The 12,535-nt window shown below is 42.1% G+C and overlaps 1 protein-coding gene across 12 annotated transcripts in view; it reads left to right on the plus strand.

Moving 5' to 3' along the window:
* The window catches only part of Ptprk (protein tyrosine phosphatase receptor type K), a 520,627-nt gene that overhangs the window by 45,541 nt on the left and 462,551 nt on the right, over positions 1–12,535 (plus strand). The window lies entirely within an intron of this gene.

Here is a 12,535-nt window from a genome sequence, read left to right on the forward strand (position 1 = left end):
ACATGCATGCTCATTCCAGAGTGAAGAAATGGAGGTTTAAATATAATTTTAACACAGTGCTGGCTTCCAAAGGTAAGTTTTATATGCTGACAAGTAAGATTCTGGTCACTGAAGTCTTAAGACTATTTGCTCAGGTGTTCTTTAGCCTGAAAAACTTTAGGAACTTTAAAATACAGAAATTTGAGCATCAAGGACTTTTAAAAAATGACTAGCAACAGATAAGTTAATATTTCTGAACATCTGATTTTTGGTCATATTTTGATACCATCTTGGACTGTGTGGTATTGGAAATGAGTTAGGGAAATTACCACTTTGCATTCATAATGGTGCAGATTGATTTGAGAAAGAATCGTCTTTGGATGTTAAATTAGGGGTCGACGAAGGTTGATGGGGAGCAGAATAATTGTGTAGTCTTGAAAGATTTCTCTGTAGATTTTTAATTAATTAGAAGCACAGGGTGAACATCAAATTTAATATCACCAAGGAGGGGCAGGCGGTCCATCTGGGGATTACTGAAGTCCCGAAAATGGTACCCCAAAGTCATTTCAGAAAATGGCTTCTGATCGAAGTTTCTCTAGCACCTTTCCTGGCCTCCTGTCTCTCCCTTCAGGCTCCCCCAGGGAAGCTACAGAATTCATCTTCCCCAAGAAGGGCTATAGAAACCAGAACCCCTTTTCCTCAGTGCCAGCCATAAAACCAAAAAACACTCTCTAGATTTCCGCTATCCTTTTGTGTAAGACTCTGTCACGAGGAAAGTCCCGTAGTCTTGTTTCCGTTATAGGCCAGAAAACCACCGTCTTCCACAGCTTCCAAACAAGGTCTGGTCCTATAAGAAGGGTACAGCTCACTTCCTGTATTTTGCATTACTCTCATCTTGTCACGAGGACTCTTCAGATAAACCCAAGGAGAGGAACAGTTCAGGAACTTTCATGACCTATGTTCTTCAGAATGGTAGTCAGGTCTTGAAGGACATAGAAAGACTATGTGACTGCTCTGATTAAAGATGATTCGGAGGTATGAGTTGGATCTAAATGCAAAACGTGAACTCGGTTTGAGTCTTAGATTGAAAAATATGTAGTTAAAATTTTTATTATTGAGAAAATGGACATTTGGATATGGACTACGAAATATATAAGGGCTAAGCAATTTTGCTTTTCTGTAAAGGACCAGATATATTTTTGGGTTTTCAAGTCATACTTTATCTCTTGGAATAACAGCACACTTCTGCTGTTGTTTGTACCCATGCAATAGATAATGCGGAGAAGAACCGAACTGTGTGCTAGTGAAATTTCATTTCCAACACCAGATGCCAGATGTGGCCTGCGGTTTGCCAAGCCCAAGGTTACATGGTCACTCCATATCAGTGTTACATTTTCTTCATTTGGTAATTGTGGTTATGTGATAGAACATTTGTGGTTTGGGAATATATATGATTGAACTATTGGGGGATTGTAAAAAAGCATACTGTTTGCAATCGACAGTTGTCCTCAAATGTAAGTTATGCAGGATTATAAAAAATAAATGCTAAGCATCTGTAAAAAAGAGGAAACAAACATGGTTAGATGCTAAAAATTGGTGAATTTGGTGAAAGGCTGTGAGGATTTATTTATCTTAATCTTGTAGCTTTTCTGTTGGAAATTATTTGAAGATGACAGATTAAGGGAGTTCTCATACTAAGTGGTAGAAGGGACAAAACATGACGCTAAGGAGCCTCAGGACTCTGCCTGGAGCTCTGTCCTCCATCTGTGACTAGCTCAACCACGGGAATAAACAAGACACACGGCCAGGCTTTGGAGGACTGCTCTGAGCGAAGGCAGGATTCACGAGGGACATGCCTGAGAGGCGAGGACAGAAGTAGGAGCGAAGCCTGAGCAGAAGCGCCAAATCTTTCTCGTTTTTATCCTAAGGCCATGAGACTTCTCTCTGTATTGTCTTTTTCTATTCCGCTTTTCTTCTTCTACTTTTTATCTCCCTTTATAACCTGACTCATGGACTTACGCACTTCTGATGTGTTCTTATGACACAGTAGCTCCATGACAATCATCACAGAGAAACCAGAAGCAGCGCGTTGAAATCACTGGAAACCCAGCGTTAGACTCAATGTGAAATACTCCGTGTTCACCTGGCACACACTCACCAGGCCTGCTGGACTCCCGCTTGTGGCTAGAAACAGGGAGAGCATTGCTCACCTGGGAGTCTATTTGCCTGGGCTGTTTCACAGCGAGACCGTTTTCTTATTGATTGGCCTGTTTTTGTCTTTTTATAAAGTTTGTTTTGTATGTGTGAAATGCAATTCTTTTCGTAATGTCTTCCCCTTAAGACCCATCTATTCTCCACTAGAATACAGCCCCACTCCACCTCTGCCGCCCGCTTGGTGCTTTTTCCACACTCTGCCCGAGAGAACTCTGTCATTACTGAACAATCTTACGCAGCCTTTTCTGTGTAATGTGGGTCATGTCTAGAATCCTCTGCCCCATCCATTTTCCTTTCTTCCTCTTCATTCCCTGGCCTAGTTGGCATCTTCAGATGTAGAAAGAGGCAGACATCTTATTTTGTTGAGTAATGTCTTAAACACAAATAGTACCTCACTGTGCTCTCATGAGAAACTTGGATTTCCCTCAAGAGAACTTCACTGTTTGGTGTATTTATGATAGTTGGGAAACATTGCAAATATGTATTCTCTGTTTTCTACTATTGACCTTGACTAGGAGTCACTCCCGGGAATACTAAATCCATTTAAAGCCAAGAGAACATTATTGCATAAAATTTGCTTTTAAATGATGTCCTTGAGTGATATTTATTGAAGGCATTGTGATGTATTCTGAGGACATTTTGACTCTCCAGATTGTGACAGACACAGACAGTCCAGCCCTAGAGGGAATGTGGATCTAACTTTCCTTGTCTGGCTTCTTTTTTGTTTTGGTACAGGGGATTGAACTTGGGACCTTGTGCTTGCCAGGGAGGCACCGGAACCACTGAGCTAAATCCCCAGTCCCTTGTCTGGCTTCTTTACAGGCCCCCCCCCCTCCATTTGTTTGTTTGGTTTTTGAGACAGGGTCTCCTAGGTATTTCAGGCTGACCTTAAACTCAGGGCCATCCCCCTGCCTCGGCCTCCTGAGTACTGGTATTATAGGTGTGTGCCGCCAAGCCCCAGCCCATGTTTTTGAAGAGATAGCAGTTCACTGCTGGGTTAAAATCAGTGAAAATGATTAGTTGGTTTCTTTGGTGTTCTTTGTTTTGTTTTTTTTAATTGTAGGTTTTAGGATGTGTTGGCCAGACTTGTTACAGTTTATAGGAAGGGCTTTTAGCCATCCATAGAGCAGTATTGTTCTTTAGATAATGCCTTATTGAACCAATAAAGATATATATGTTCAGAATTATTCAAAAGGGAAATTCTACACAATATTGATTTTCTTCATCTTGCCTCTTCTGAGAGAAAAAAGCTGCCTCCAAGTATTATTAACTGCAGCAGTTTCTTGCTTGAACTTGGTCTTTTGGAAAGATGAGGGAAGAACCTAGGAGAGCAGAGGAACTACTAGAGACCTAAATTGAAAGCCAGTAGTTCACTGTGAACAGCTTTGTGAACTCACGTCAGATTTATTTTACATAACTACTTTGTTAAAAACGAAAAACCTAATTAGAAGTTAACAAGATGACCATACGGGAAGTAAGGGGTCAGATGACACAAGCGCTTAGCCTTCATTCACAAGAGCATTCATTCCATGAGGAGCTTCAGAGCTTGAAGGAAACTCAGAACATCCCCCAAAAGAAACCAAGGCTCCGGGAGAAGTAAATAATGATTTTAGCCATGTCTGGGGCAAACTACGCATTAGAAAACGGAACTACAATTTGTAGCTGGTCATAGTGGTGCACATCTCTATACCAGCTGTGCAGGAGGCTGAGGCGGGAAGATTGCCTCAAGTTCAAAGTCAGCCTGGGCTACCTAATGAGTTCAAGGCCACTCCGAACTACAGAGTGAGACCCTGTCTCAGAAAACCCAGAACTGACAACCACAAGCCCTACAAGCGATGCAAGACAAGCTGTTCGTTTATCATCTCACCTGGGGTAACAAGGTGTATGAAGTTTTGGGCCAGTGATGAAGACCAGGGGAAGAGCACTGGCCTAGCAGGCGCCAGGTCTGGGGCTCCACCTCTCAGAGGACCCCAAGTTCCTGACACGCAGGACACACAGCCCTTATGTTTCTAAAGCCCGTGGGGTCAGCGTGCCCACCCTGCCTCCCGCTTCCGAATTTGAGGACACTTCAGCTTCCACTGCTCCCTCGGACAATCCAGGGTAATCTCCGGGCCTCGCCTTAGCTGAGCAGCACTTCCCTGTCATCTGCCACCTCCTTCCTCTCTGTCATGTAGCCTGACATATGCACGGATTTCAGGGCTCCTGGGGGGTGTTTTTCTACCTGCTACAAGTGGTCCGAATACTCAGGGTAAAAATATACACAGGAGTAGAAACAGTTAAAGGCTTATCGGCTTGGGGCAGAGATAGAGGTTTTTGATGGTTTTGTCTTCTGTCCCCAAGCCTGGTGTTAGAACATTGCTTTGAGCTGCTGTGGGTGTTCATAAACAGCAGTAATGTAAGGAACGGACCACGTTGGTTGATTTTATTGGATCGAAGTGGCTTTCCAGTCTGAACTGTTTCGGAGGTAGCTGCAGGTTATTGGAAACTGAGTGAATCAGGCGTGCTCTTCCTGTGCATGATCTTACTTTATTAATTTGTAATCACAACTCGCTCTGGCATACATCTAAACTAAGAATGCAGATAACCTTTTGTTTCTTGATAGGAGGCATAATACAGGCTTTCTAGCTAGATAAAATCAATGGATGCAGGAAAACACTCATTTATAGTGGACATTTCTATTTTCCCAATGTAAGATACAGGCCTAGTTTGTAAATCTTGCTGTAGATGTGCTGATCTTATTTTTGTACAAATGAGAAAAGTGTATTTGTCCTTGCTGTTCACCAGACACCGCATTTCAAAGATGTGAATTTTATTTATGAAAGGGAACTTTATTGGAAAGGAAACATCCTATGTTGGGGAAATCAGATACATTGAAGCTTTTTACTTTTTACCTTTTTTTAAGAAAGTGTGTAATGTAGACATTGATTTCTCCTCCCTTGGAGAGTGTTTTTGTTTGGTGTAAAGTTTTGGGAAATCATGGCTCACAGAAATAGCAGACGTTGAACTGTTCAAAGGGTTGGGAACATCTCTGATTTGTAAAGAGTCACATATTAGGTGAGCAGTACCAAAAAGAAATAAACCAGGAGCAATAGAAAACTGTGCACATGTCTGAAAATGAGTCACCAGTGAGGAATTTGGGATGGTGTGCACGAAGTCCTAGACTTGCTGGTGGTTTGGTTTTCCAATCCTTTGCTATAACTTAATCCAGAACAATTTTCTACTCATGAAACTTCAATCAGAGATAACACATTGAGTGGTAATATAAATATGATTGCAGAAAAGGGGTCTCACTCGAGACATATTATATGAAAGTAAACATTACATGGTGAGAAATGTCCACTTAGGGGAGAATCCTAATAAACTCCTACTGAAAAGTATAGTCAAATAAAAGCTTGACATTTAAGAGTTGTGGGATGCCGCCAAACTGAAGCTTTGTCCAATCTAAGAAGGAGTGTGTATTGTGTATCTATCTGAATGATACAGGCATATCAGCCTGTAAATACTCCTACACACTGTGGCTCTCAGATGGGTTTGTTCTAATGACTCCATCATCCATGGAAATGTGCATCTTCTCTCTTGCCATATGAAATGCTGAAAATTAGATAGAAACTCAAATGTCTCCTTATTGCCAGGCTGAATGTTGCATGGTTTAGAGAGATACTTAAACACTGACGAATTTGACCTCTGATCCCGTGGAGTTCATGGTCTGAAGGGGAAATACCAATGAATTGGTTAATTCCCCTATGCCAAGCCTGGGTGTGCTGGGAAAGACAGGTGCATGGTGCTGTGTGTGCCTGGAAAAATGCCCCCAAAAGTGATTTGTGATCTGTGTTATTAATGGAAGTTAATAAAGACAAGTGGGGCGAATGGAAGCTGACAGTGGAAAGTGCGGAGTTCCCAGAATTGGAGCTGGAGAAAGTATTTGGAGTAGGGATGGAGAGGAGCGTGCAGGCCAGGGTAGGGAGGGATAATGGTCATTAAGGGATTGCAGCCAGGGGGTAGTGGTGAGCAAAGTGAGTTTCTGTTCCCCAAGACGATTTTGGTTACACTGTAGAGGACTGAAAGGAAGTGGACGGAAGTAGGCACAGAAAGGCAAGGTGAGACGTGCGCATGTGCAGTAATTCCCGTGACAGAAGGGCGTAGCTTGGTTAGGGTTGGAGAATTTGGAGAGAAATTTACAAGAGATGTAGAGAAAGTTACAAGAAACCCCCCCCCCCCAGGGTGTCACCATGTAATTCAGGCTGGCCTCAAACTCCTGGCAGTCCTCCTGTCTCGGCCTTGCACACGCTGGCATTACAGGCCTGAGCCACACACCTGGCTTTTTACTTTTGTTGCCCAGATTATAATACTAAAAGCTTCTTTAGTTGTTTTAGCATCTTTCATTTATAGTCCATTTTGCAACTTCAGTCTCGCTGCTGTTCTTTTAGGGTGCATTAAAGTTGTGTATTATTCTAAGTTTTACTTAAATCTTATTTACATTAAATGTTTTAGCTTAAAGGAAAAAAATGTGTTCATTGCTTTGAAGTAAATGGTACCTTTTCTTTTGGTTTATTTAAATTGCATATTCAGGTGGTTTTGAGAATGAGCCATGTTTTCTTTCCTGTGTGTTCATAGAAATCGTCTTCCTTGGAGTAAGAAGCCTCAGGATTTGCACAGTGCTGTGTGCGTGGCGGGACCCCAGACCCAGACAGGGGCCCCACCTGGGGCTTCAGGCCTGTCCCTGCTGCTCTGAAAGTCTCCCAGTTTTATCTTTGGTTTGGGCTTAGTCCAGGGGCCCAGGTAGGAGGTGACCAAATGCTGGAGGACTAGCCCTCAGCTGCAGCTCCTCTGCCTCCAGGGCTCCGTGGGGGCCCTGGGAGGCGGTGCGGCCACTGCTGCCAGCTGGCCCGGGGCTGCCTGTGCGCTGTGCCCTGCGCCCTGCGCCCTGCGCCCTGGGGAGCAGGAGCGGGCGGGCCGTGTCTGCTTCTTCAGGGTCAGGACCCCACCCAGGCAGTTGTGCCCACTGGAATGGCCCGCGGGCCCTCCAGGCCCAGGAAAGCCCCCCCTTTAAATCCCAGCAAAAATCCCCTGGCAGCTGCAGAGGAACGCCTCAAAGTAAAGGCAAAAGGCATTCTTCTTCTTGATTTTTGAATAAAGGCCTCCCATTTTCCTTCATAGCTGTGTGGAAGTTATGCAGTTGGCTTTGAAAATTGTTACTAGTACACTAGCACCGTACCGTGAAATTACAGCTGGGTGTACTGGCATATGCCTCTAATCCCAGGGCTTGGAGGCTGAAGCAGGAGGATCACTTCAAGTTCCAGCCCTGCGTGGGTACATAGTGAATTCAAGGGCAGCCTGAACTGCATAGCAAGATCTGGCCTCAAAAACCCAAAACCAAGCCAAAGCAGAACAAAACAGTATAAATTTCATATTAGAAATAAGACACAAAAAAGTTTCCCCAAATTTTTAGTCTTTTTGAAACATATGAGTAGTTCTGGTTATATTTGCAACCCTAAGAAACCCTTACATTAAATAATAAAAATAATAAATACCTATGAATCCTAAGTCATGGCAGGTGTCTTTCCAAAGACAGGTCATTTTTTGTTTGGTGTTTTCCTGTAGTCTTTTCATTTACTTTTGTTTATTTATTTTTTCATTTACTTTTAATTAATTAAATGTGCTAGCTATACATAGTGCTAATACACAGTACTAATAAAAGTAATTTGAATTTAAAATATGGGTTTGCAAAAGTCTAAGTACAGTTACTTTTACTCTAACTTTGATGGAAAAGTAAGCTGCTTGTTTACTAAAAATTCTTTGTCATCATTGTCAGTTAAGATTTTGTGTAATGGTTGGTAGTGGGAGGCCGTGCGTGCATGTGTGTGCGTGTGCGTGTGTGCGTGCTTGTGCGTGGCCCTGGCGTCAGGTGTGCCTGCAGGTGCTCTGTGCTGCCCTGCACACCCAGCCCCAGGGGTTTTAAGAAGCTTTCCACACTCTCACTACCTCTCTGGGCTCTGGGGGTCCTTTACCCTTTTCCTTATCTTCAGTTGGTTCAAGTTGTCTACCTGCTAGTTTGGAAACCATACATCTGATAAGACTGCTTTATTGAAGGTCATCTTTGCTATGCACAGGGACGTGTAGTACATCAGGCCAGCGCGGTGCTGCCCGTGGCAAAAGCCTTAACCTTCAATCAGTGGAAAAAGCAGCAGCTGGCTGTCACTTTTTCATCCGCACATCTAACTTCCGTTTTCCTGCTCCTGCAGACCTGCTGTCCTTTTCTTGTTTTCTTGTTGTCTTTATTTTATCTTAACCAAGAGGATCTTATTTTCTTCTAAATTAAAAAAAACATGTTATTGTTACCTGTCGGAGGAGTTAACCTTTGTTACAGGTATTCTCTGAGCAGGTTCTGCGGCCGTGATGAGCCCATCTGGTATATTTTTATAAACTAAAATAGAGCTTCCAGAAGACTTCCTGTGAGATATGTATATACATTATATGTAGTCATTATATATAAGTTATCAATGTATTACTTGTGACTTAGAGTCCTGTAATTACAGCAGATGTCAGAGATCAGCTTTGCTTTGTGGATTTCACCCAAATTAGCGTTTTGCTTCCCTTCGCAGCTCCAGCGTACATCACGCCAGTGGGCACTGAAGGGTATGAGTGCACCTTCTCCTGTCCCACAAGTCTAGGACTTTTAGGAAATTGACTTTGACCCCTGGGGCAGCATTTACCTGGCTTATGACCTTACATCCTCTCTCTGTCTAGAGGTGAGCCCGTCCCTCTGACTTGAACTTTGAGTTTGTGATTTTGTAAATGATCTGCCAATGGAAGTGGTTGTTTAACTCTATGAAGATGTATTAAACTTTTGTGTTTGTTGTACTCTGGCCCAGTGCCTGAGCTATTATGCAGTCATGAATATGTGCTTTGCACTCCAGGGGTAATTTCATTTCTAAGTTTGTGATGGAATTCCTGGCTGGAATCATTTAGATAGAAGTTAAATTTGAGCTGGGTGCCTGTAATCCCAGCACTCTGGGAGGCTGATGCAGGAGGATTGGACTTTCAAGGCCAGCCTTAGCATCTTTGGGAGATGCTGTCTCAAAATGAAAAAAATTAAAAAAGGGCTGGGGATGTAGTTCAGTGGGAAGGTGCTGGCTTCAACCCCCAGTGCAGTGCCCCCTAAAAAAGTGAAATTTGATTTAAATAGAGAAAACAACTATTTTGTAGAAACTAAATAAAACTTGAAGACAATGCTTTTATATTCTCACCTCTTCATTAATAGCTCCCTTACTTTTATTATTTAAGAGGGTGTAATATTTAAAGTGTAAGTTGGTTTACTCTAAAACCAGTTAAGGTAAACTCAGTTATGTAGAGGGGCTGGTAGTATAGCTCGGTGGTAGAGAGTTTGCTTACCATATGCAAGACCCTGGGTGCTGTCCCTAACCCCACAGAAAAGAAAAAGAAAGCATTTATCATATGGAACTAAATACCAGTAAGACTAATAAGACTATAGACCGGTTGCTGAGCAGTGGCCAGGTTTGGCAATGTGATTGAGTACACAGATAAATTAAGGCCCCAGTGGTTGGGACACGTGATGTGGATGGCAGAGGAGTCCAGCACGGGAGGGAAGCAGATCCCAGCCCCACCCTCGCTGTCACCCTGGGTCCAGTGTGCTGGGTGCTGGACGCTGCCAATCAGAACTCCAGCAACCAACTTTTAACTTCACCGGCAGGGCTGGATTCTTTCCACCCTGAATAAATTCTGCCACCTCCGTGTCACTTCATCTGCGTTTGGCAAGTAGGGTGCATCCGTTCTAATTTTTTCTTTAATTTTTAAAAAAATTGTCGGTTCATGCTTGCAGTACATAACTTTTCCACTCCTTGTGTGGAGTGGGTGCATTTCATAACACATCTTCAGTCCTCTTTTTATCCCCTTCTTTCCTGCTGCCTGGCTCTTGATTGATTCCTTTCCCATCTGACAATGTTCTGTTTCCCTAGGTCCCTTACATCTTCTGTTTTGCTCTTTATTATTCATTTTATAAGAGAAACCAGGCATCCTGGGTAATAAGAGCAAAGCGGGAGAAATCACCCTTCTAGACTTGAAATTATCTTACAAAGCTACTGTGATAAAAAGAGCATGGGACTGGCACAAAAACAAAAAGAAACGAGGAACAGAATAGGGGACGTAGAAACAACCCCAAGCTCATTCAACTATTTAATCTTTGACAGAGGGATAAAACACACACTGGAGGAAAGATAGTCTACTAAATGGTGCTGGGAAAACTGTCCATATGCAGAAGATTGACTCTAGACCCATATCTCTCACCATGTACTGAACTAAAGTCAGCATGGATCAAAGAACTCAGTGTTGAAGATTAATCTTTTGGAAGATGAAATCAGTAAAACTCTTGAAGTCCTAAGTATAGAAAAGGACTTTCTGAATGGAGCCCATGTTGCCCGGCATTAAATAGCACCTTCTAACTTACTCTTGAGTATATTGGGAAAATGTATGTGTTGTTTCCTTCTTCATGGTCCCTTGATAACCCAGTTAGTCAGTTAATTTACTTGTGTAGGTGTGCAGATGTGGTATTAAAACTAGTTTAATGTAGAAATTAAAATTTGCCAATAGTTTTTCTTCTGACATTCTTTCCCACCTCTGTGTGCCAGGGCTCTCCTGTCAGTCTACTGCTTCGGTCTGTACATCCAAAGGGTAGCTGGTACCTGCTGTGCCGTGGGACCCAGGAAAATGTGGCCGGTGTGGATTAATGTCTGTAATACACAGAAGTGGCACTGTGGAGATATAGGAAGGAAAGGACGTGAACACAGTGAAGTGATGTTTTGGAAATATTTGACTACAAACATATTACAAAAATTAATCTCTTGTGCTTTTTCTTTAACTACAACTACTAGAAAATGTAGAACTAGTATGTATATAGATGTATTTATATTTCTGTTGGAAAGAGCTGCTTTGGATTGTTTCACTGATTTTTCTGTCAACCTTTAGGACACCTGCCTGCTCATCTTTGTTTCTCTTTTGGGACAGGGTCTCTCTGTGTGGCCCAGGCTGGCCTCATATTCCTATGCTCAAGTGATCCTCCCTTCGCAGCCTCCTGAGTATCGGGGACCAAGGGTGTTTGTGGCCATGCCTGCCTCTTCCTGCCCATTCTACTTTCTATTTTTACTTCTTCAAATATATTTTCATGGGGGGAGTGAAATTATAAAATAAAACAAATCTCCTAAAATAGTCTTTAAAACTAAATGTGAGATGGAATATTACACAGTCGTGAACTGAAGCAACGAAACAGTGATACATGTTCCCATTCAGATAAACCTCAAATCACTCTGCTAAGTGGAAAAATCCGTCAATAACAGACAGTATGCTACATAGCTGTACTTATGCATGAACTGTGTGGAGCAGGTAAATCTGTAGGAACTGCAAGAGACCAGTGGTTACCTAGGGTACAGGAGAGGGAAAGTGAAGATGACCATTAATAAATATGTTCTCCTTAGAGATGAAATATGAAATCAGATAATGATGATTGGTGCCCAGCTATGATTATATTTAAATCCTTGAATTGCACATTTTAAAATGTGAATTTATGAAGCCAGGTGTGGTGGTGAACACTGTTTACCCCAGGACTTGGGAGGATGAGACAGGAGTCTCACCTCGAGTTTGAGGCTAGTCTGGGCTACGTAGTTTAAGGCCAGCTTGAACTGTGTAGCAAGACCCTGTCTCAACACACAACAAACAAACAGAGAAGTGAGTTGATGGAATGTAAAGTATATCTCAAAAGCTGTTGAAATAATATCACATCATGCGTGTGACAGTGAAGTTTGTCTTGCAATCTGTTCCCCTTGGGCTACTTTTTAGGAATAATTTATTTTCTGTATTAATTGGTTTAGCTTTCCTAGTTACTAAAATACATGTTCTTGTTAATAACAGCAGTAGCTATTTCCTTTTATCTAAAAAATGAAAAGAAATGGGTCAGTGTGTGTTGAAACTTTTGTAAGCACTTACAATCTTTTAAAAAAAATTTGTGCAGAACCATTATTTTAGTGATTTTCCCCCCTAAGGGGACTTGTTAGGCAAATGTATTTGTGTGATTTTAATGCTTTTTTATAGCTTTTACTTATTCTTTTGAACGTCAGTGATGTTCCAGCATCTGATGAATTGTTGCTTTTCATTAGGATGTTTGGATTTCATATATATAAGGAATATCAAAAGGAAAAAATTGTTTCCATAATGTTGTTACAGGTAACTATTTATGCTACAAGTGTATAAATATGTATTTTCCCTCCTAAGAACTCCACAATGCAGGGGTCTGTGTGCTGAAGAGAAACATTTTGCTTAAATTGGCGCATTA

Source organism: Heterocephalus glaber, unplaced genomic scaffold (assembly GCF_053883595.1).
Source record: "Heterocephalus glaber isolate CG9 unplaced genomic scaffold, H.glaber_assembly_v1.0 deba00001550, whole genome shotgun sequence".
Classification (NCBI taxonomy): Eukaryota; Metazoa; Chordata; class Mammalia; order Rodentia; family Bathyergidae; genus Heterocephalus; species Heterocephalus glaber.